The sequence below is a fragment of the Pinus tabuliformis genome, chromosome Q (genome assembly GCF_031772625.1).
Source record: "Pinus tabuliformis cultivar Carrire ecotype Pingquan chromosome Q, CPIR1, whole genome shotgun sequence".
NCBI lineage: Eukaryota > Viridiplantae > Streptophyta > Pinopsida > Pinales > Pinaceae > Pinus > Pinus tabuliformis.
The window spans coordinates 1,164,262,907-1,164,288,681 of NC_142296.1; the positions used below are offsets into that span (position 1 = coordinate 1,164,262,907).

Sequence of the window (25,775 nt, forward strand, 5' to 3'; positions counted from 1 at the left end):
CCCTGTTTCTGCCCATGTATCACGGATTGATTGTAATTGTCTATCCACAAATTTTCTTTCTGATGTTAACAAAGTGGTGCGTACCTTTTCATACCCGGGGCTCTTGTATCCTTTTGGTGCTTCATTAACTGCTTTAATCATTTGTTTCCAATAAGGAGAGCGCACCAAATTGAATGCTAGTCCATTTGCATAGATGCAACGAGCAACATGCTCATTTGCAACTTCTCTACCCTGGTTATTGAATGCTGCTTCAAGAGGTCCTAGAGTAGGCCTTTTATTACTTGTGAGAGCTGGTGTAGATGGCAAGGACGACTTGGTTGTAGAGGCTTGCACAGGGAGTTTTCCCTTGCTGAATTTCCTATCAGCAGCATCTTGCAAAGATGCATAAAACTTAACTTTTGCAGGACTCAAACCTTTCCCAGGTTGGCCATTTGGACCATTTGGACCATTGCATACTAACACACCTGTGTTAGTTTGCCCAGTGAGATGGGCCTTCACCCTAGTGTATGAGCCATTTCGAATGCTATTGCATTCACTACATCTCCATTTGTACGAACCACCACCAGAGTTTTTGCCAAGAATTTCCACATACTGCCATAAAGGAGATCTTGGATCTTTATTGACATTTATTCCTTCACTAGATTCATGTTGTAATGGTTCCATGTTTATCACACCTGCGATGATAACCAAATATAAATTAATAAAATTGTCATTCTCAAAACAAAATTCTAAAGTGGTATAGGGCGAAATAAAATTTAAAAAAATATAAAATTCTAAATTATTATTTTATAATAAATAATTTTAAAATTAAAATTTAAATAAATAACTAATTAAATTATTAATATTATATATATACATAATTTAAAATTTTAAAAACTTATAAAATTTAAAAAAATATAAAATCCTAAATTATTATTTTATAATAAATAATTTTAAAATTTAAATTTAAATAAATAACTAATTAAATTATTAATATTATATATATACATAATTTAAAATTTTAAAAACTTATAAAGTTATAAAGATATAAATATTAATAAAAAAAAACAATACACATTCTAAATAATTGATATAAAATTATTATAATTATTAAAATAAAATTATAAAGTTCACATAAACAATTCTAACCAGTTACCTAAATAAACTTTTGATATAAACATAAACTATACTACGTTACCGGATAAAGGGCAAAGACTAAACTGGGCATCAAATAAACTATACTACGTTACCGGATATAAACTATACTACGTTACCGGGCATCAAATAAACTATACTACGTTACCGGATATAAACATAAACAAAAAATATTTTTTAATTTTTATATTAATATAGTTTACGGCCCACGGGCCATTTAATTTTTATTTATAAAAAAAATATTTTAAATTTTAAATTTTAACCATATCATATGAACCGTGAACATTATATATGTTATAAGTTATAACTTGTAAAAAAATTTAAAAATTAAAATAAAACCTACGTATATTTTATAACTTATAAAAATAAAACCTACGGGCATATCATATGATAACGTAATGTTATAAAAATAAAAAAAATTAAATAACACCTACCGCGTGCCCCTGTGCAGACTTCGACTGCGCCCACGACTGTGCAGAAATCGGCTCACCCACGACCGTGCAGAAATCGGTTCACAGCGCCCACGACTGTGCAGAAATCAGCTCACGGAACCCACAACTGTGCAGAAATCGGTTCACAGCGGCCACGACTGTGCAGAAATCAGCTCACGGAACCCACAACTGTGCAGAAATCGGCTCACGGTGCCCACGACTGTGCAGACTTCGACCCACGATGCCCGAGCTTGCTCTTCTGCTCGACCGCCACAGCTCGACCACGACGCCGCACAGAGGAGCCGCTTATGCTAAAATCGAGTTCAATATCGCCCTTTTATAGAATTTTTTGCAGCTAAACTAGGAGTTAAACTAGAAAAATAATTCAATTAACTGAGTTATTAACTGAGGATCCACTGTTACATGAACTTTTGTTAACTGACCGTACGGATCCCACCGTATCCGTACCCGTACCCGTTTCGGATTCGGGGATCCGAGGTTTCACCGATTGGCCCCCGCGGATCCGGTAACGTAGACTATTTCTCTTCAAGCACAGATTAATTTTGGACACCTTTGTGTTTGGGAAGACCTATGTTTGGAAATAAATAAGTGATGCATTGTGTAAATTGCTATGCTAAATAAGACCCCTAGAACTACCCAATAGGACTAAATAATCACAAAGGGGATCAGAAACAAAAGGAGTTTGAAATGACCCTTCAACTAGCCTGTGCATTTTTCTATTATGGAGATTTTGGTTTCAATCATGCTGTATTGAAAATCTACACACGGAAGACCCTTCACTACAAATTGCAATTTTTGTAGTCAAAATTATGTTCGTGTCCATATTTTCCAAATTTTCCCATTTTTTTCCCAATTTTTTGATTTTGAAAAAATGAATATATTTTATATTTTTTAAGGTTTGTTGCATTATGCCGATTTTTGACAATTGTTTTGCCGATGTTTTCAAGAAGATTTTTTATGGACCCTTGTTGATTTTTTGATGATGCCATTTTATCAACATGGGGTAAAACCATTAATTGGTAGAATCACTAGCCTTTTGGTCCAACCAAACACCTAAAGTTTATTTGGTGCTTTTGATATAAATGGCAGGAGTTATGAATCAACTCAATGCTTGATTTTAAATTTTTATGTTGTTCAAGACCTTTACAGTTGTAATACTTTTTTGCTTCCTTTTAGTATTTGCAATTTTATTGACTCTTGGAATTGATCTAATTTTATCATGCCACATTTTCAAAAATTTTCATTTGCTTTTATTATATAAGAACACAATCCATAACATAGGTGTTATTTATTAGAATAATGTAACTATAAATCTCAATTTGTATTTGTTAGAATGGTAAATTTATTACCTTTGAATTTTTTAATACCAGATGATACATCGTTCATACTTGGGCATTTTGTTACTTAAACCTCTAAACTCTAGTTGTACTCCTTCTCTAAGGTTGTTTAATGTGCAAATTCCTCGTCTTTTTCCTTCGTATATTAAGATTATTATTTTCGATTCTCTCATCTTAGATTGTCTTTGACACATTTTAATATTTCCCTATCATTATGCAAAAGAAATGTGTTTTATTACTTAGAACTTGACCGTTGAATTCCATACACGGTGCAATCTTATTGAGGATCTTTCGATATTATTAAAACCACAATGTTTGTGCTTTGCTCGAGTGTTTAATGTGCAAGTTCCTCTTATCTTTCTCCTTGGTATATTAAGATTTTTGTGTAGATTATTTTATCTTCAATTGTCTTTGGCCCATCTTGATATTTCCGTATCATAATACAAAAGAACCTAACAAAAATGTTATTCTTTGAAGTGTTTTATTACTCACAACTTGATTTTTGAACTCCATATATGGTGCCATCTTAGCGAGTATCATTCAGTATTATTAGAACTATAGAGTTTGACTTGGATTTGTGAGTCAAACTTTGCTATAGTCTATGTGAAGATGAGTTTTTATAGTTTGGCAAGTGTGTTAGTCTATAAAAAGAACTTAGTAGCCCAAATTACATAACCCAATACTTGGGGATTTTTGCTCATTTATGCTTCATATTTTTTCATCGCCTATCCTTGAAACTTGTGTAGTTTTTGTATCAATCAATATGTTTCTCTAGTTTTTCTTAATGCAAGTACAACTCATAGTTTTGTAAAACTAGAATCTTTATGAAATCTATCCTTTTTACTTAATCCTCCTTTCATAGAGAATGAAACGAAAAAAGTATGCTTCATGTAAGATGTCATTGAGCTTAATTGTCCTCATTAGTTGACAATCCTTTGCTTCTTAGGCAATTGGCTTAATCTTTGTGAGCCTTAGCACGTAAACATATTGTTGTTAAGAAACCTTGTTCCATTAATGTGAAATCACTAAAGATTTAGACATTGTACAATAAAGAGAAAGGGAACCTTGTGGAGGAAAAAGGGAGAAATGGCTACCCTTTGAAGTGGGAGAATTGTCAAAAGTAAAGATGCCAAGAAATGTAAGTGACAAAAATCACCAATTCTTAATGAAGATTTTAGATACTATTGTATAAAGGGATATGCAACTAAGGCACAACTCGTTTAAAATCCTTTGATTGTGTCTAAATTGTTTGATTTGTTAGAGAAATACAATCAACTGAGCAAGTTCAACTGAGGTTCTAGATGGATTAAAATGGCATTCAAAAGATCATTAACTTGAGAATATACTCTATTGTATGTGCTAAACTTGATATGACCTTGCTTTTGAAGGTTGAATAAATTGTGGAAAGAGGTTTCCTTTCTAAAAGGTGCTTGCCTTAGGGGTGTTCCCATCTTAAGGTTTCTATGGTGTAATTGTAAAGGTATTTTTGTAATTATATGATGGTTAAGGGATTACTTTCTTAATGTTTTAATAAGATAAATGGAAATTAATCTTCAACTTGAAGATTTACCTATAAAAGGGGAGATGATTGACTCAGAAAGGCCATTTACTGAATGAGGTTTCAACCACTACCTAAATTGTTTCATCATTAATGAGGCAGCGAAAGTGATTGGGGGCAAGGTGTGGAAGAATTTGGGCATATCTCTCTCTTGTTGCAGGTCCGAGTTTTCTCTTCTAAGGCTGAGCGCAGGCATAAGTGATGGTATGGTGTGTTTGGGTACGTGTGCAAACTCTCTTTCAAGAAGGCCACAACTACATAGAGCCCTTCTCTATGCTGCAGGCCTTACTCGATAGTGGGCCGAGTTTCTTAGGCAAGTAAACAGAATATGTTAAGGGTAAGTTTGGGCTAAATGAAGAACTGTTCTGGGCTGCATTCATTCTCTTCTACAGGCCGAGATTCTTCAGGAAAGAAGCCGCACGCTTAAGGGTTGTTTGGGAAATGTTTCAAGGCTATTGTGTATAGGGTTTCACTTGCACAGGCAGGCCGCAGAATTGGGAGGTTGATTTAGGCAGGCCGCAGATTTAAGGTGCTTGATCAAGGGCCAAAAGAAGTATGAGACTACCTTGGTTTGACCGCAGTCTCTACATTGACAACATGAGAGTTTTGTGAGGGTTGAATCTAGCCCAGATCAACCTTAGAGCATGAACATAATTACTAGAATAGGAGCTGCAGTCTTGATAGGAGGTCTGGAGGTATGTAGAGTAGTTATAACAATAAACCAATAAACCCTAACCAAGATTCAGTCCCCTACTGAAGAAGTCCGAGCTCAATAAAAGACTGCTGATGTCATGGCCATCATTATACAATGCTAAATTTATTTGTTATTGACTGAGTGCTTGATTTACAGTATTGGTTGGGCCATCTACTTGTCTTAGATCTTCAAATTGACAAGTCAATCTGGATGTTGAATTATTGTACTCTCTCTCTCTCTCTGAACATTTGATATTGATAATAATAAGAATTGATCAACGGTTTTCCCCATCTTTTGGGGTTTTTCCATGGCTTGTGCCATATCCTTGTGTTCTTTTGTCTTGGCTTGTCTTCTGCATTTAGCATTTATGTTCTTTCTTCAGTTACTATCAGTGTGATAATAATTCATACGATTGCTAATATAGGAGATGGATTAATAAATGTGCTAGTATGGAACATTGAAGTAACTGTCCTAAGCAAAGAACATGTTAATAATAAATTAACATGGTATCAAAGCTCAGGTGAGGACAAGCCCAAGTTAGAGTGAAAGTGAAAGCAATCACTGAAAGAAGTTTGTTGTCAAAGTATTGATGATCTTTTCCCTCTCTGAAGTTTGAAAATAAGACGAATGAAGTGGTCTATGAGTGCGAACTGCCTAATTAATCAACAACAGAAGGAATGATGGATCTTTGGCAGTTGTTAAGCTGTAATGATTGTTCAAGGTCGAAATTTCAGGATTGTTTTAGGGCCACTACATTTGGAGAATTTGCAAGTTAGAAGAATCTTTCTCCTGGAACAACGTTAAGGTTTCACACCACCTATGTCTCAGATCTCGCTCTTGAAGGTATAAGATTCTTGCCATAAGTTTGTACTCTCAGATGTCATAGATCTACTCTCGGACAATGGTATGCTCCTACATCACGGTATATATATATCAATTCGCATCTCTGTAATGTTTGGATACGTATCTCAACAATATTGATACTGCATAATTGGAAGTTCGTTGTTTGGTTATGATCTTGCTCATGGCATCAATGCAATGATCTCCACATTGACATGTCTCTTGCTTCAGTTATATGTACGTTATCAATTCTCAGATAAAACAATATTGGTCTAGCTTCCCATATTGGCAAGGATGGGTATCATCCTATATGCTCAGACTTCTTCATTCCTATATGCACTCAGAGTCATTTGAAATTCTTTCTGCTCCTATCATTTCAAGAAGTCTTGTATTCTATCTGCTCTGTAGCGGGTTTTGTCTAGGACTTCTGTCCAGCTTGTTCTTAAAAGAAGACTTGTTGATGACGCCCTTTAACCTCTGCTTCAAATCTGACTGAAAGAGTTTTGATTTATGAAACAATGAAGTATATTTTGAAAAATCTATTTGGAAACTTTATCTAAAAGCTCCTCATGCAGATTTGTGGAACAATTAGCAGGATCTGGGCAAATCACTGTTCAGTATTCATGATGTTTTTTCATTGGTTATTTCTAGGCATTGGCACAACATTATGAGCAATCATCTTCATATGGTTTTATGTAAGCGTCATTGGCTCTATACAGACATATTTCTGTGGAAATCAAGAAATATAAGATGTTGAAGTGTCAATCTGTCCTGAAGATTACCTTGCATAAGTCCCAAAGCAAATTCAGAATTGGACTCTTACATTAGATATCTATTAGTTTGATTCTTGGAATCAGTTATCTGCATTTGAAGGAAAAATATTTTATTCTTCTTTTGTTAAGAATTCAGTCCATAAATCATGTTGAGCCTAGAATAATTTCAGAAAGCCTTGGTTTTATTCTCCTCAAGGGTATACTCTAATAAATTGTTTCAGGATTTGGCTTATGGATGGGCACTTATCTTCTATAATAGCCACATTAGCTAATATAAGTGTCAGCAAAGTCTGCAAAGTAGTAATACTGATGAGTCATGACTCATGTCCGAATCTTTTCAGATCTCTTGATGTACATTGTATAGTTACCTTGGGAGTGACCTAGTTCATAATCTTCAAACCTGACTGTAATCTTTATTATTCCATGACTTTAATCCTTGATAAAAAGGCTCAGCAAATCTGGAAGATTGCAGTATAAAGATTTCTTCATGATATCATCTCAATACATGATCATACTCTTGGTGTATGACTATAAACCTTGTCATGGCATGGCAACTAACCCTTGCATGAAAGAAGTTGTGATAATGATATATGACAAGGAGCATTCTAACCTAATCCTGATAATAATCCTTGTAGCATCAACAACATATGGTTTGTCAATTGATCGGGCTTAGCATGTAAGAAAGATTGCCTTTACATTCGGATTGCTAAGAGCTGATAATTGTTGCATTAAAGTTGAGGAGCAACTTGATGAAGACTAGACTTCCAACTGCAATAAGACTTCAGAGGGAGCTAGAGAATCCCTGGTAGTATGACCTGATGGCTCTTCCTGCCCTATGCTTATTATAGCTGATTATGATGACTCTGATGATGCCTTGATATACCCTGGTTACTTGAGAGGCTGAAGCTGCATAATTGTGATTGATAACATGAACCGAAGGATCCATAGCAAAAAATGGGACAAGTGACTCGATGATTATGTTCTGGGAAGGTCACTCTCCCTATATTCAGAGGAGTTAGGGACGAGCCATGTTAATTGGATTACTCAAATACAACCATTGATGATGTTTGATTGATGACCCTCTCACTTGTAAATGAAAGACCCAACTTTGTCCTTAAGCTTAAAAGATGAAGAAGCTGTTCATGGTTAAGCCTCACATATTGGAGAGCTGTTCATTAAAATTAATTTTGTTCTGAAGTACACTGCTGAAAATTGTTGAAATGGCAGTAAAATGGTAAGAGCTCATCTCTTGGGGGCCGCCTTTATTTCGCGAACAAATCAAAGACTGAAGTCTATTCATCATTCTAGATGGATGCTTAGGTGGACGACATCCTTTGATAAGATCAAGTTTCTCAGAGAGAGGTTGGGAGTCATCGAAAGATCCTACTATGAGGATCTCGGTTGAACATTGAGCTCTGGGAGCTCGTAGGGGCTTGGGTTACTTCTTGATGTTATGAGCGACCATAGGGTGAGTGGTTCACCTTCCCCTATAGGTTTGCTAGGTACAAGGTGAGTGGTTCACCTTCCCCTATAGGTTTGCTAGGTATAGGGTGAGTGGTTCACCTTCCCCTGTGATACCTCATGATGATATATGACACATAGGGTGAGTGGTTCACCTTCCCCTATGATGGTTGTCATGTGTAGGGTGAGTGGTTCACCTTCCCCTATGATTGATGAGATATGCATAGGATGAGTGGTTCACCTTCTCATATGGCATATAAGCAGGATGAGTGGTTCACCTTCTCTCGTGGATACCCCAGTGAGAGATACATATAGGCATCTATTGGTTGTCATGTGTGGACATGTTGGTGGGACGTGGTTCATCCTTTCCCCACATGTAGGATGCTCATTCCCTACGATTGATGGTTGACATGTCGGTGGGACGTGGTTCATCCTTTCCCCACATGTAGGATCCTTCCTACGATTGATGGTTAGCATGCATGTAGGATGTGGTTCATCCTTTCCCTACTCTTGGTGGTTTGCATGCATGTAGGATGTGGTTTATCGTTTCCCTACATGTGGTTGTGACATGTGTTTGTAGGATGTGGTTTCTCCTTTCCCTACGTGTGGTTGTGAGAAGGATGTGATATATTCTTTCCCTGTTGGTGTTCTTTCTTCAACCTACCCATGTAGTCTAGGGCACATGGGAAGTACCTCTCATCTGGCTAATGAGTTGGGAAAGGTGGATAGGGACCATAGCACTACAGATGGACGCATCATGTATTGTTGTACTCCCTATGACTAGGATGCATGATGTTCAACAACAATTTGATCACTTGGGATCAAGTCTAATTAGGGTTTCTCCCCTTTGTTTTATAGACTGAATTTTGTTAGTAGAGAGTGGCAAGGTCTTGGGACTCACTCTCGATCAATTTTTCTTCATTATCTATATAAATGTTTCGCAGAATTGAGACGAGATGCAAAGATGGTATATGGAAGGATGACATGATTGGATAAATTGGCTGGTGGAATTCTCCCTAGTTGAGAGGGAGTGTTAAAATTGGCAACTAGGGCCAAATTCCACTTTGGACAGCTCATCTGATGAAGATAATCATTGCGATCAAAATCGACCTAAAGATCGCCAAATTTGGTTAAGGAAAAAAGTGTTTTTGAATTAAAGGCATCTCATGTGCAAAATTTCAAGGTCGACCTCAACCTAATGTAGGCTCATGAAGCCCAAGCATCATGAATCTTGAGCCCATTGATTTATATATATATATAGAAATGGTCTCCAACCTCATTTTCACATCCTTATGCATTCGTCCTTATGATAATATATCTCTGAGGCAACAAAATTGATTGGGGGCAAGGCATGGAAGAATCTGGGCATATCTTTATTTTGTTGCAGGTCCAAATTTTCTCTAAGGCTGAGCGCAAGCATAAGTGATGGTATGGTGTGTTTAGGTACGTGTGTAAACTCTCTGTCAAGAACTCCGCAACTACATAGAGTCCTTCTCTTTTATGCTGCAGGCCTTACTAGATAGTGGGTCAAGTTTCTTAGGCAAGTAGACAGAATATGTTTAAGGGTAAGTTTGGGCTAAATGAAGCATTGTTTTGGCAGCCTTCATTCTCTTCTACAGGGTGAGATTCTTCAGGAAAGAAGCCGCACACTTGAGGGATGTATATAGCTTCACTTGCGTAGGCAGGCCGCAGAATTGGGAGCTAAATTTTGGCAGGCCACAGACTTAAGGTGCTTGATCAAGGGCCAAAAGAAGTATGAGACTACCTTGGTTTGACCGCAGTCTCTACATTGACAACAGGAGAGTTTTGTGAGGGATGAATCTAGCCCAGATCAACCTTAGAGCATGAACATAATTACTAGAAGAGGAGCCGTATTCTTGAAAAGAGGTTTGGAGGTATGTATAGCAATTATAACAATAAACCATTAAACCCTAACCAAGATTTAGTCCCCTACTGAAGAAGTTTGAGCTCAATAAAACACTGTTGATGTCATGACCATCATTAGACAATGCTAAATTTATTTGCTATTGATTGATTGCTGGAATTACAATGTTTGTTGGGCCATCGACTTGTCTTAGATCTTCAAATTGACAAGTCAGTTTGGATGTTGAATTATTGTACTCTCTCTCTTTGAACATTTGATATTGATAATAATAAGAATTGAACAAGGGTTTTGCCCTCGCTTGTGCCATATCCTTATGTTCCTTTGTCTTGGCTTGTCTTCTGCATTTAGCATTTATGTTCTTTCTTCAATTAATATCAGTGTGATAATGATTCATACGATTTCTAATAGGAATAAGATGGATTAATAAATGGGCTAATATGGAACATTGAAGTAACTTTCCTAAGCAAGAACATGTTAATAAAAAATTTACAGTTGGGGCTCATGAGAAAATTCCCAAAGACAAACCTTGTAAAATTTGAAGGTTGAAACGTGAAAGCATGCCTCCCTTAAAAGAATAAAGATGAAAACGAAGATGAAGTGGGGCTTGATGATGAAAGGGAGAGCCACCTTTACTTATTTGATGTTGCGTCAAACAATGTTAAATTATCCATTTTATGATAAATTATATAATTTTTATATGTATTACATCGAGGAAGGCACTTTAATATGGATGAGATGTTTAATGTTTGTACTTCTAAATATGTTTTAAGTGATTGTTTCAAGGTGTATTGCCAAGAGATCATAGGTTCAAATCAAGGGGACTCTCATGGGTCCCATGTTGCAAGGTTGGTAATCAATCCACCTTACATCTAGAAATTCCAAGGAAGAAGGATACTAATCTTTTGAGTTAACTAAACTTGATTGTTAAATATTGAAGGTTTATGGAGGAAAGTGATGTATTAGGAGTTATATTGATCCTTTGTCATTATAAGAGTGAGCTCTAAGGGTTAACTCAGTTGGTCGAGTCCTTGTCGTTAAAGCACCTTTGTTATTGAGAGGTCACCAGCTCAATTATCTTGACACTCTGGGGGTTAGGTTTTGTGACCAAGTCGACATGAATTGATCTTTTCAGGTAGAGCTCGGTACAATTATTCTATGGATATAGCGGTCACCAATCTCTGGGGATCGTCAACCACATAGAAAAAAAAGAGTGGAGTGGACACTGAGTGCTAGCAAAATCTTACCATCTAATGGAAAATTGGTTGGCATGGAGAGTGGGCAAAGGATATAGAGTGAGATTAGGAAAGGGCATGTGAGTGGGTCATAATGGAAATAATAGGCTATTTGAGCCACTACTCATCTCTTTAAAGGCTTTGTTATTTGCAAAGTTCTAGCAAAAGCTAACCCTCTAATCGAAAATTGTGTGGCATGGAGAATGGGCGAAGGAGATAGAGTGGGATTAGGAATGGACATGTGAGTGGGTTATAATGGAAATAATCAACTATTTGAGCCACTAATCATCTTTTTAAAGCTATAGTGCATCCACTATTTGGTAGAGGAGGTAGTGGACCCAAAGTACTTAATTCATAATCAAGGTTGGAAAGAGGTAGAAACTTTTAAGCCTACAAGGAGAAGAAGCAATGGAGTGGGACCAATTTGTGCATAGGCTACAAGAAAAGGATTAGGGAGGATGATGATGAAGTAATATGGTCAAAGGACAATTATTTAAGAACATAACTTATTTAGGTGGCCAGGTTAGTTTTGAGGAAGAAGTGGAAGGAGAACAAAGTTGGTGGTGGAGTCCTATTGATCCAAATTGGATCATTATATTGCTTGTCATCCATCTCGATGCTTTCATGGTTGAAAAATGAAAGAAATCAACTTATAGAAGCAATTTTAACAACATGAACTAGTTGGGAGAATTGAGGTCAAAAAACTTTCGAGGCAATTATGAGGCCTTAAATGGTGTTTTATGGGGACAAGACTATGCTTCTTAAGCTTCACACTCCCTAACGTGATTCTACACATGGAAACCTTTCTAACAGTTTAAGAAAGATATCAATCAGAGTTCATATGCAAAACTTATGCTTCCCAGAAGTTGACATATTGTGATTGACTACATAATTCGAGAGGATGCCATGTCTGTCCTTATTATTCATGGAAAAAGGGCTAGCCACACGGGGATGCTGAAAAAGACTCTAGAAGGATCGAATTGTAACTTATGTTGAGGGTTGAATGGGTCAAATTTAACCCATAGTTGGCTATTGGGTTGTGTTATAGGAAGGTCACTAGGAGCAAAAGGGGTTCCATTCTATTTGCTTGCATTTTTTTTTTGTAGTAGAGTAGAGTAGCTAAGTGTGGATAGAGAGAGAGATGGGGTTGGTGGTTTGTAGCAGCTCATAGGCTTATAGGTCTTAGGCAAACTCCATAGAGAGTGCCTACTCCTTTGTATTTGCATCATCTCCATTTAGACATAATCGAGCAGAGAAACCTCATCTTCTTGCTAGGTTTTCTCCTGAAATGTTTTCCTAGATCATATACTTGTGTTCATTGTGATTGGTGTGTCTTTGTATTTCATTATTCTCTATTTTTTGTACCAACAATAAAACAATAATTAAAAAACATAGAAATAAAAGGAATAGTAACCCTTATAATATAGATTTTAGATCTCACTCTAATTTTATCAGATCGATTGTGATGAAATGTCCATTGGAATATCCACGACTGTTACAGATTACCTATTTGGAAAATTAAAGCACTGGTAAAAAGTTGACTAAATATTTGGCTAGCAATATCAAACAAAGTTCAAAATGGGACAATTGTAAGAGAACTTGGCAAGGGCTAGGTAGTTGCATCCTTTGTAAAAGTAACGATGAAACACTTGATCTCCTAGTTCACTATCCCATTTTCTTAAGGAGGTTTATGAGGAAGCTTTAAATCAATAGATGGAAAAGGAACTTGGCAAAAAAAATTCTGGTATGGAAAATGTCATTATAGGCCAAGTGGTAAAAGAACACATGGTTGTACCATGTGTATTCTCATGGTTGTACCATGGTTATTCCAACATAACCAAACAACCACCATCATGAGATTGAATTACATAATAGCCACATCTCTAAAGGTAGTAAAACCAAGCCATATAAGTGGAGGCACCCTCAGTTTCTTCTGAAATCTTGATGATCCCAACCTTGATATGCATTTGTTCTTTTCATAGTTAGTTTGCTTTGAAGTTGTGGTCTCGAAAGATGAGAGAAGGAAGTTAATCGAAACCTAGACTTCAATTCTAAAGTTTGATCCATGATAGCTTGAAGGTCCATATTATGTAAAAGAGAATTCTCATTTAACCAATCACAATGGGTTTTGACTCTTGAGTTTCCATATACTTTGAGGCTCATCGACATAAGCTACATAAACATCATCTAGCTTAGAGTCTGAGGACTCCACCCACTCCTCTCCAACCTCAATAGTAGTACTAGGCCTAACAGAACTAGAAGCACAAGTTGATTGAGTTGCATGACTATTGCTCCCCTCACCAATACCATGTGCCATGTATGGTCCTACCCTTAATGTTTAGCTTCCTCTAGCTATTTGTTCAACTACTAGATTTGCATTGGGATCAACAATCCCCTAACACCATGTCTATTAAAATCCACATCAAACTCAACTGGATGAGTCTACATCCATTTTGGAGTTGGATCAATATCATCCAACACAATGGGATTTGTACCAGGTCTTTTGTTCAACAAGTGGTTCCACCTTAGTCGAAGGTTGTACTGCACGAATACAAGATCATTCAATCGTTTTTGTTCCAAATGATTTCTTTTCTTCGTACGAATTTGTTAAAAAACAGACCAATTGCAGTCACACCCAGAAGCACTGCAAGTTTGGATGAGAAATCTAATTGCAAACTTTTACAATTGAGGGCATTGGCTTCCAAACGACTCCCACCAATGTGCTACAAAGACAAAGACAAGAGTTAGTTCATTGTTCAACAATTTAAATGGTAAGTTTGAACAATTTACAAAATACAAATTGCAACTTCAATTTTAAACAATTGAACTTTACAAAAAAAGCAAATAATTTGGAATTTCTTACCTAGCTGATCCACATCTCTTGCAATCTTTGCCAGATTTTTGCCAAATGTGCTTATGGCCCTAGAGAAAGCAGCGAGTTGTTGATGTATTTCCAACTGTTGCGACTCATCAGGTACCATGCGCTCCAAGCACTCGTACAACCCATCTCTGACCTCCCCAGTATGATCTTCTCCTAGCTTAGCTTTATAATGATACTTTGGGTTCAGGAAATACCCGACTACATGTATAGGACGATGAAGTCGATTGTTCCATTTGTTATCAATGATCTCCCAAATAAGCCCATATTTACCTACTATGTCCTTGTAGGCTGCCTGTATTTTCTCCTTTGCTTGATCCATGACCTCATAGATGTAGCCGATGGCTAATTCTTCCCCATCCACCAACTGTAACACCTTAACAAGGGGCTAACCAATTTTCACAACCTTTGTTATTTTCTTTCCAAAAAGTGTTGCCAAAACCTTTCTTTTTGGTGTCTTTTCCATCTTGCTTTGCGAGCCCAGCGAGATGAATTCCAATCATCACTGGAAAACTCAAAGTTGTTGCAACGTTGTCCAAGCTCTCAAACTCTCACAAACAATAGAATTCAAATGTGCGAGGAAAATGACAGCTTGGGCTTGCTTTTATAATTTAGGGGACCAAATTAGGAGTGAAAACAACCCATGGTTTGATCAAAACCACTCTAAAATACCATTTGTAGGCCTAATAGAGTTGCCCAACTACCCTCGGATTGGACTGGTTGGTTTTGGTTAGAATTGACCGGTTAGGTGCCAAACTACCCAGTTTGGTAGAAAATCGGTCGGTTTGTCCCCTAAGCTGTCCTGACAGGCTTGCCAATCAGATTTTTGCCACCGGTTCAGTGTCGAGCCTATCTAACTAGCCAGTTTGGCCAATTATGATTTGAACTGACGGGTTTTTAAAACTATGCTTATAGTTAGCTGGATGAATCATGAATGATGAGATTCAAGTGACCAACACATAACTTGATTCCTTGGGTTTACTCATGGAAGAACATGCCATTTAATTTCAAGTGGTTACTTTTACACATATTTTCGTTGAGCTCAATGTTCAAGCCAACTCTCTTTTTAAGGATGAATTTCATTGGTTGTTGGACCAAATATTTGTAGATGAATAGGCTATGGTTTTAGGCTTATTCCTTATCTCCCATAGTCGCACTACTTTATTGGCAAGGAATTTTTGAGCTATGGGACTAGTAACTATGATGAGTTTAAGGCAGTTCTGTTCTTGATGAAATTTTTGTTAAAAGATGTAGATTGTTGACAAGCCCTTGGAGATTTGGCACTCGTGATAACTGGATGAATGATGAGATTCATGTCACCCAAAAAGGACTTCATTCCTTGGTTTTTTGCACATGAAAGAACTTTCCATTCAATTTCAAGAGATTTCCTTCACACATATTTTCAGGGAGTTCAATGTTCAAGTTGACTCTCTCTCCAAGGATGGATTTTAGTGGTTGTTGGACGAAATATTGGAAGATGAATATGGTGGGAGGTCTTTTAATCTCATCTAGAAATTTACAATTTTATGAGTTTTAAGTGTTTGATAATGGGTACATTTATATAATTATGTCAATGTATAAAACCAAACTTTTATTTTATTGAAGTCAAATCTGTCATAGTTTAGCTCGACATTGTAAATGTGGTTTTTGGTTCTATATGATTTGCAAGATGTTTTTGGAAGTACAAATATGTAAGAAGCATGGATGAATAGGTTGCCATGTGTTATTGTTTTGAACAATGTGGCTATTGCATTATAAGGGTTGTATTTTTGTTTCTATCTCGAAATAGAAATATGTTTTCTCGAGGAAAAAAAGTTGTCGAGATAAGGAAAAATTTCCATATGAACGACACCCATAGGTGATTCTTCCCATCAGAGCCTTCTTACCATCCATTGATTTTGATACCAACCAGAAACCTATCAATACAAATGCTTCTATAAGGGATTTATAAACATTTAAGTAATTTGGATGCAATTTTGGCTCCTCTGTTACCCATTACTTGAAAGATAAGGGCTAACCTTATATTATGCCACAAGACCTCTCCCTTTGTAAATTCTCCATGAGCTCTCTGTAGTAGATGGATAATATTCAACTCCACCCCCAAGTTTAATGGGCTTAGAGTCTCTGTTAGTTCATTGTAGCCATGCCATCTCTCTCTTTCCTCTCTTTCATCGACATCAAAATTTTTACCAATTTTTTGGATATCGATTGGAATTTTTGCTATATAGTGTCTTTTTATTGGATTTGCCTCTAAAACCCAACTTGATATCTTAGTATATAATTAGATGAATTTATCTAGCTTAGTATACAATTAGATGCATTTATTGTAACCATTTCCATTGCCCTGCAATAGAACCCTAAATATTTGATCACATTTTGAAAAATGTATCATAGTGAATTTAGAATATTTGTTAAGAGCTTACCTTGTGCCTTTGGGATCATATAAAGAATAACAGAAGACTTGTGGGCATTTATTAGCATCCTATTTTCCTTGATATACAACTCTAAGACTTTTAGAAGTTTGAGTGCATCACTAATGGAGCCATTCTAAAAAAGTAAGTCATCATTGATAAACAGTAAATGGGTTAATATACATCTTCCCGTTGTGATACCTTTTAGACCTCCTCTATTCTGGTGTAAACCTTCAACCTCTTTGAGAAAAAGTAGTGGAGCTTGAGCAATCCCTATATAGTTCACCATTGGCAAAGTGGACGTTTTACATGTAGAAACCGAACCAAGAGTCTTTGACATACAATTATGACGGACATAGTTTTATAATTAAAACCAACACTTTTTGACTTGATTGTCTAAAATACTTATTGTGACAGTCAGACTATGTCATGTATTTGTGTACCATTTCAAGAACCCATACTGCTTAGAATAAATTGCTTTGGAGAGGACTAGCTTGATACTTTATTATCACTTTGGAAATGTTGTTTTATTTTTAAATTGAATTATAAAGTGAAACTAGTTAAAAATCCTCAAAAGAGTTTGGGTTTGCCTTCTTTGGAATAAAAAAGGGAAGTGCAAAATTGAAGACTCCAAGTACTTGCCTAGAGCTTGAGGAATCCTCAACCATGGTGAACAAACCATTTTCAATACAATTGTAAAACCCGTCGATAAAAATCAGTGGGCCAACCAATTGGCCTTGGATTCGTTCCTCTTAATATATATATATATTTTAATTTTTTTCCATCTCTTTCTTAGTCATCAAAGCCATCAAATGTTTGGTTTGATTGCCCTCCACAAATATTAGGAAGAAGGAAGGTCTATTTACATTCTTAGCTATATTAGTTGCTTCATGTACACAAACATATGGTTTCTTAAAATGAGAGATATGGAGGATGAAGAGAAGGGAGGTGGGCTAGGGTTTTGAGGTTTTCATTCCAAAGGTAGGAAGTGTTATTTGTCTTCCACTAGATGGCTCTCCCAAGATTTCATTCTCTGTGGAGGGGACAATGTAGGTAGCTATGGATCTAGTACAATGAGCTTTGATGTATTTTTTAGGGCTAGAGCCTCCTATTTCAAAGTTAGTTCCATGGATTGTTGTTGTTATTCTATATAGAAGGTTTTACACTTTCATTTTTAAAGATATCATTGATAGAGTCACATTATATGACATTGGTTTTTCAACAAAACCAAGGTTGTTCTAAATGATCTAGTGTAATCAGTTTTATTGAGTATTTGTCAGGGCTGGAGCCTTCTATTTCAAAGCTAGTTCCATGGATTGGTGCATTGTTAGTGATTGCAACAAGAGGGAAGGTTCACGTTTTCTCTCTCTCTTTGTAATGGCTACATAGAAGGGCTTATACTTTCATTTTTCGAAAATGTTGTTGATAGAGTCACATTTTTATTAAGTGACAAATGTTGGTTCTTCAACAAATTTGAGGTTGTTCTAAAGGATCATACTAATTGTTTTGACTTAAGATATGAGATATGGTACAAGATTCTCATTTGGGTGCAATGGCCAGTGGTTTCATTCCACTGTTGCAATTTTATGGTTTTGCAAGCCATAGGGGGATAATTTGCGTTCCTTCTATCCAACTAAGGAGATTTTGTCTCCGGATGGGGATTTGTGGATTCTTGCTTGCTTGTGTGCACATTAAAGGAGGGTTGTTGGAGAAGATATTTTAATGATTTGAGAGGGTTCAAATGTAACCTTTAGATGTTGTTACTTCAAAACATATTCATTTCTAAAATGAATGCTTTCTTAGAGAGGAAATTGCTAATAAATGGAAGTGTGTAAATGTCTCTCCTTAGAAGGCTAGAATTGAGATATGGTGAAGGTTTTGAGGTTTATCTTGCTAGATGCCCAAAAGCTAGGTGATGATGGCATTTTTCTTGAGGCTAGGGTTTTAGAGTTGGGAGTACTAGAGTTTGTTAGATAAGTGGCAACATTAGGGGATTTCACATGATCTTGAGTAAGAGTGAGGTTGGGGAAGGGGGTTGTTTAGAGTCTCAATGCTTAGAGCAGAGGGATAATACATGTTATAGAAAATGGCAATGTCAAGGGACTTTACGAGTCAATGAATTAGGTGATCATGAGGAAGAGTGTTGCTGAGGAAGGGGTTTGTTTTGAGTCTTGATGCTTAGAATATAAGGGATAAATGGATGGTAGAGAAATTGGTGATGAAGCATGGATTGGTTGGATGGTAGTTGTAGTTGAATACATGTGAATGGGGTATAATCCCCTAGTTCATTATTGGGTCCTCTATATAGTGTGTTGAGGTAGTAAACACGCCAGTCTTGAGTAGCGTTGAAGTGATTCATCTTCGGGAAATTTCTCAAATGATAGAAGAGGTCCATGCTTTCTTGTAAGGATATTGGTGTTGTAAGGATAAAGTTCACGTTGCTAGACTAATAATTTAATCTTGTAACCAACAAAAGACAAAATTAGATGTGGAAGGTGGTATGGGTTCTTCAACCAAGCGTATATATGGAAATGTACATGTTACACTCTTTAATGAGTGTCTGAATGTTAGGAAATCTTATAGACATCTTAATCATGACCATGATAATATTTATAAGCTTTTAGGCAATACAAATTGGCATGGTAATATTTAGTAAGACCCACTTATTTCCATTGTTTTGTGAGGATGCATTCCCTCATGCCCTCCACCTTCCTTAAGTGGGGGAACTTCATAGGATTGGATTAAGAACATTGTAGAGTATGCCAAGAGCGTTACAAAATATGTCTATAACCACTCATGGGTGTTGAACCTAATGAGGAAAATCATCGTTAGCATGGCCCTTGTTAGGGTTGCCATCATAAGATTTACAACTCCTTCCTCATGTTGTCTTCTCTCTTTTCCCAAGCATGAAACTTGAAAAAATATGTTTTCAACTCATGGATGGAATGGATCTTAGTGAGTCTACAAACATGATGGATAAGACACCAAAAAGAAAGTTTTTGAGAACACATTTTGGAAAAAAGCAATAGAGGTTGTGAAAATTAGTGAGCCCCATGTTAAATAGTCGTGGTTGGTGGATGTGGAAAAATTGGCCATGGGTTACATTTATGAGGCTATGGATTAGGTAAAGGACCATATAAAGGCAACATACAAGGATAGAGTAGCTAACATGGCCCTAATTGGGAGATCATTGATAAAAGATGGAGCAACCAACTTTACCACCCTATACATGTAGTTGGTGTTTCTTGAACCCAAGGTGTCACTACTAAATGTGGGAGGTTAAACATGGATTGTACGACTGCATGGTCCTTGGTGGGAGTGAGCATGTGGAAACACATCAACATGTCAATTCTTTTGCTAGACTCATGCAAACTTTTTAATCCCTAAATGTTTTAAAGTTCAATTGTTTAAACTTTGTTTTAAGTTGACAATCAAATTTTTTGAAATAACTTTGCCTTTGTAGCACATTGGTGGGAGTCATTTGGTAGCCAATGTTCTTAGTTGTAAGAGTTTGCAATTCGTGTCCTAAGTCAAACTTGCTTGCTTTTGGGTGTGAGTGCGATTGGTCTGCCTTTGAGTGGATATGCATGAAGCAGAGAAATTGTTTGGAACAAAATGGTTAAATGATCTCATCTTTGTGTGATGCAACTTGATACATATCAAATTGTGTTGGATGATATGGGTCCAACCTTAGAATGGGTGGAGGAGTGTCACTCGGCATACTTTCATCTTGATTATGATATTGATGACTTTGGGTGGATTGGTTTGGATTTGGATCCACTAGTAGTAGGCATATCACCACGCACATGCAAGCATTACTATATGCAACTCTTCCTTCTACTACTGCTATTGTAGTTGTGGTTGACCTTGAGGAGTTGATCTTGTAGTTCATGCCGAGGATCCCATTTCTAGCAATGGTGATGAATCCGATGATTGATCAACACACATTGGATGACATGGAATATTAAGGTGAATGTCCTCTGCCCATGTGGGACTAGTGTTACCAGAGCATGGAGTGAGCGTGGGACTGTTAAAAGTAGTGTTTCTTATATAGTATGCATTTATATATATATTAATGCACACATTCAAATGTGGAATGTCAAACTAGTTTCTAAAAATATGCAGTTTTTTGATTTATTTTGACTAATGCCACATTTTTATGAAGTTAGAGATGTCATTCATAGTAGATATATCTTTAGAACACCAGCTATTTAGTACATAGATAACATCAAACAGTATTAGTTACAAACGTACACATTTTTAAATCAATTAGTGAGAGGTAGAATATGAAATTATGAAATAAAATAGGCCATGTACCTAATTTAAAAAATAAATATTGGAAACTTAAATCTGCAGACATAAACACTGAACTGGGCTGTGTTAAATTTCCATGAAACTCTGCAACTACTTAGATGAATAACAGAAAACTGAAACCTAGTTAACTTTCACCAAGATACAGAGCCTCTTAACAACTTATAAGCAACAGAATAAAAACAGAGATAAAAGCACATCACACAAATTGACACTCTTATTTTTCTTGGGAAACCCAATAGGGAAAACCTGCTTGCTTGATGTGGCTATTTTATTGTTTGCTCTTGAGCACTTGGATCTATTACAAAGTAATCAGTGTCTTTGAGTAAGCGTTTTGCGTCTCACACAATTCGCAGCTGATACAATTGATCTTGGCTGGCCTTGATCTTGCTTGATCTCGGCCATCTAGCACAATTGTTCCTCTGCTGCTCTCCTTGTTTCAATCTGCAAATCCTGCTCTCTCCAGCTTGATCTCTACGCATTAGAGGCTCCTTATTCCTTGCGCACTAGGTCCCTATTTCCTAGCGCACATGAGCCCCTATTCTCTAGCGCAGATCAACTCCTATTCTATAGGGAAAATCCCTATATCCTTGCTCACTTCCTGCCTCTTATTTCTTAGAACCCAGCTCCTCTTCTCCGCGCATAACCATCGCCTAAATCCTAGTGCACTTGTGTCTCCTATTTCTTATTACACAATTCCTGCGCTCTCCACAATCAATGCTTTCTCACAAACTTGTGAGCTCTGTCTTGTCACACAAACCTTTGTGCATAAAACAATGAATTATTTGTGCCTTCGCTGTCCTCTTTATAGGCCCCAATTCGTTCATGCAATAAGGCCTAGAGTCAAATTGAGAACTCAAGTTCTTGATTGACGAGTTAACTGAGAGTTCTTCTCGGCTTTACTCCAATCAACACTGAAGCTCCTAACTCGTCCTTCCTTCAATCAATACTGAAGGCTAACTCGCTCTATCTGAACTGTTAACTGCCACCTTCTTCTGCAGTCAAACTGATGAAGATTCCTATATATCTGAAGCTTCAACTCTATGCATTTTGACTTGATGATTATTCCATTAAATTGGAAACAACTAATCCTAACCGTAGTCTAACACATGAGGGACAATTCGAGGTCTTCACTGGCTAAGGCACAAGCCAAAAGACCTTGCTACATTTTCAACAGGCTGAATCCTATGACAAATTAAGAATGAAAAGGAGAAAATTAGTCATCTACATTTTTGTCCTCTTGTCATGAGAAACTTCTGTTCTTGATTCCAGTGGCCTAAGAGTAGCCTCTATTTGAATTTTGGGCATTACCACAGGCGATGGATGGGGATGGTATCTCAACATGATCAATATCAAAGCCATCGACAAAAATATCAGCCTTCTGGTTCTCCAAAACCTATTTTGTATCCTCAAAATTAGTTTCTCTCTTGCTATTCCAAGTCTTGTATGTTATATTTGTTTTTGCCTCTGAGATTCTTGTTTAACTTTTTGCTGTGCTTACATTCAGCTTCTTTTTCTTTACACTGGATGAAGTTGTTACTACTCCAACACCCGTCTTGCACAATTTGTTAAAGTACCCACATTGCCAAATGCTGTATCTGGAAGAATCACCTTATGTGTTACACGATTGGAAATGAGTAATGATTAATCTCTAATTGCTGTTGTAGGGACTTGGGAGATCAGATGACCTCATCAGATACATGTTTTTTCTAATCCAGTCATACATCCGACTTAAACATTTGTATCCATCTGAGGTCTTGTCTTCACCCCACCATTGCGTGCTGCTATTCCAAGTTTTGTATGTTTTATCTGACTTCCTCTTCTCAGAATAATGGGGTGAGCTTTTTGGTGGGTCTAGTTTCAACTTCTTTTTCTTTAGACTATGGATTACACTATGGATTAAGTTGTTGTTGCTCCAACACCTGTCTGAAAGTGTTCACAATCTTTCAATTCGCCTTCACTGCCATTGCTGTATCTGGAAGAATTCCCATACATGTATCTGGAAGGGTGCTGTATCTGTATATGTACACCAATTATATTATAAACTGGCTTGGTGAACTGAAGAACAAACTTGACCCGTGTCCTTTACTTAACATCAGGGTTAGTTTCATGCACCTCAGAAGAAGACCATCTTTTGGAACCCAGTAGCCTCAACTGCTCCCATGACTCACTCATCACCATATCGACCAATCTCGACATTAAAAGCCACCCAAAGGAGAGGTATTACCTTTCAAGTCCTTGCCCTAGCTTGCGTGGAAAATGTAGTGGATAGCAGGAGTGGTGATAAATTTAATGGTCTTCTTCCCTTGTACATGTTAATCATTGGTTTAATTTCTGTAGGCTTCAGCTTCACAATTTCATTCCTCAAAATGTTAAACGTTTGATCCGAAGGACCAGACCGAAAATATGAGGTTTGGCGTGCTCTCAGTGACTGTTCCTGCTGCCTCACAGTCAGGTGCATTATCGGTAATTAGTAATTACTTGTATCATATTGAATGGACCAATGTATGCAACGGTTTACAGTAAAAAGTCTTCAATATTTGGTCCAGTGATTATCAATTTCTGAACACATCAAGTACAGTTACCAATGACTGTACTTTAACATTTGTTGATCCATCAGATAAAATGATTGCCCCATGTTTGCATCACTGGTACCATTGGGTAGGATGTTGAGTGCCATCCCCAATATGCAAGGATGGTAGGGAATGCATGTACTTGGAGGTCATGTTCCCAAGTACCAGGGATTCCCAAGAGCACCTGATATGAATATGCACTCCTGGAAAGCTTGCTGTTTTAGTTGTATCCTGATGCAATTAAAAAGCTATGTTGCCTGGAAACATGGGTTTGAGGATGGGGATGAGGATTTAACTTTTTGAAACAGGGTGCGTGGGTTTGTCGGGGGCATATATATATATATATATATATATATATATATATATATAAAATATGATTTTGTATATTTTCCAATTATAAACAAGAAAAATAAAATAGTTATGATTTAAACTTTAAAGATTTAAACATGCACGTCATTGAACATTGAACATTCACATTGAAATTTCAAAATTTCTAGTTTGATATCAAGTGCAAATTGGAGTTTACATATTAATAAGAATCATGATATATGTCCATTGTCATACTACATTCAAAATTTGCCTTAATGCTTCTCCAAACGTGAACTAGGAAATTTCAAAATAGTGAACAATGGCTTCCTCAAGCCATGTCAACAGCATCACTTAGATCTTCAGTCAGCATGCTCTCCAACTACATAGTTACAATAGTAATGACATTTGACCTAAACAATGAACCTACATTGCCCATCTCTAGGTCGAAACTGCAGAAAGAGAAGTAAAAAGGTCGAGCTTGAAAAGAATTACAACGAAATCAGCAAAAACAATTACCCTAGTGTTCCCCATTTTGGGGTTCCACGCACCTGTTGTCAGTGTTCAGCGCACCCAATTAGACAAAAGAACCCAAATTTTGGTTGCGAAGAACCCAAAGCGTACTCAAAGAAGCCAGTTATTTTGGGTTTGCGAACCGGTGCAACATAGTTTAAACGCATGAAATAGTTTAAAAGCCAAATTGTTCTTTGATAATGGGCTTGTAACCTTCCTTACCAAGGCAGTTGCCTCATTCTTGATTCTTAGTATTCTGCATAACCATTTCTCTAATGCCGGAGTTTGAAAATGCAGTTAAAGGAGGTGATAATTTACTTGAGTCACATGATGCTCAAAAATTGGTTAAGGGGACGAAATCTAAGGTCAAGATTTGTATTGGAGTGGCAAAGATGACAATGCTTTATGGTGTCCTAACCATAGTATTCAAAACCAGCTGGGTCAAACCGTTAACTGGTCAAATTGGCCGGTTCATTAGCCAGTGTCCAAACTGGCCAATAAACCAAGTTCATGCTCTTGTAGACGTAGGTTTGGCATCAAACTGGTCAGTTCATTACTAGTGCTGTTTAGGGAGTCTGGGATCATTGATGACTGTTTTTCAGGTGATTTTGGAGGAAGCCTGGGGTGGTTTTCCTTCCAAAACAGCTCCCCTTGGCCATAAAACCAACCCTCCCCCTCCTAAAGACTAAACCTAAACAAAAAACTTAACTCAACCCTAACAATGCTGGCAATCAATGGTAAAAATTTTAACATTATCATGAAATGACTCAGGATGTTTGAGAGTGGTTTTGACCTCATTGGATTTCATATGGAGAAGCTAGAATTTTAGATCTCACTCAAAATCAAGCAGACTTAATGGTTTTCAGGATTTCAGGATTTGGGGGATTGCAATGTCTCCATTCGATTCTGTCATGTGTGAGTGTATGAGATTGGCATTTGATCAATGGTGGCATTGACTGTTGAACTTTGTTGATGTTGGTGGTATTGATTGTTGAACTCCTCTACCATGGCCTTAACAAAAATGTACCCTTCAGTCGAAGGAAAATAATTGTTAGGCATGCTAAGCTTTTTGTACCATATTGTAAGGCTGAGGAGATGAACCCTTTACTCAAACCAAAATCATTGGTTAGGCATGTTAAACTTTTTCAATTTCTACCATATTATAAGGTTGAGCAATCCAAGTTTGAAGACTTTGAGCTAGATGATGTTTATGTAGCTCTTGTTGAAGATCTCATTTCTAGTAGTGCTGAATCAATGATGAGTTTGAGTGATCATCTTGATCAGTAATTTGTAGTTTTGATGTCTATTTTTGCTGCTGCTGCTACTACTACTGTCTGAGGGGTCCTTAGACTCTGAGCCAGATGATGTTTATGTAGCTCCTGTTGCTGAACCCATGTCTAGTAGTGGCGATGAGTTT

General features: G+C 36.9%; 1 protein-coding gene across 1 annotated transcript in view; it reads left to right on the forward strand.

The window, feature by feature from the left end:
• LOC149223793 (Protein kinase superfamily protein) overlaps positions 1-25,542 on the forward strand; it is a 40,625-nt gene extending 15,083 nt beyond the window's left edge. Inside the window, exon 16 of the mRNA XM_089385927.1 lies at positions 22,634-25,542. The gene's annotated coding sequence lies outside the window, so the exon portion shown is untranslated. The remainder of the gene's footprint in view (positions 1-22,633) is intronic.
• Positions 25,543-25,775: the final 233 nt, after the last annotated feature.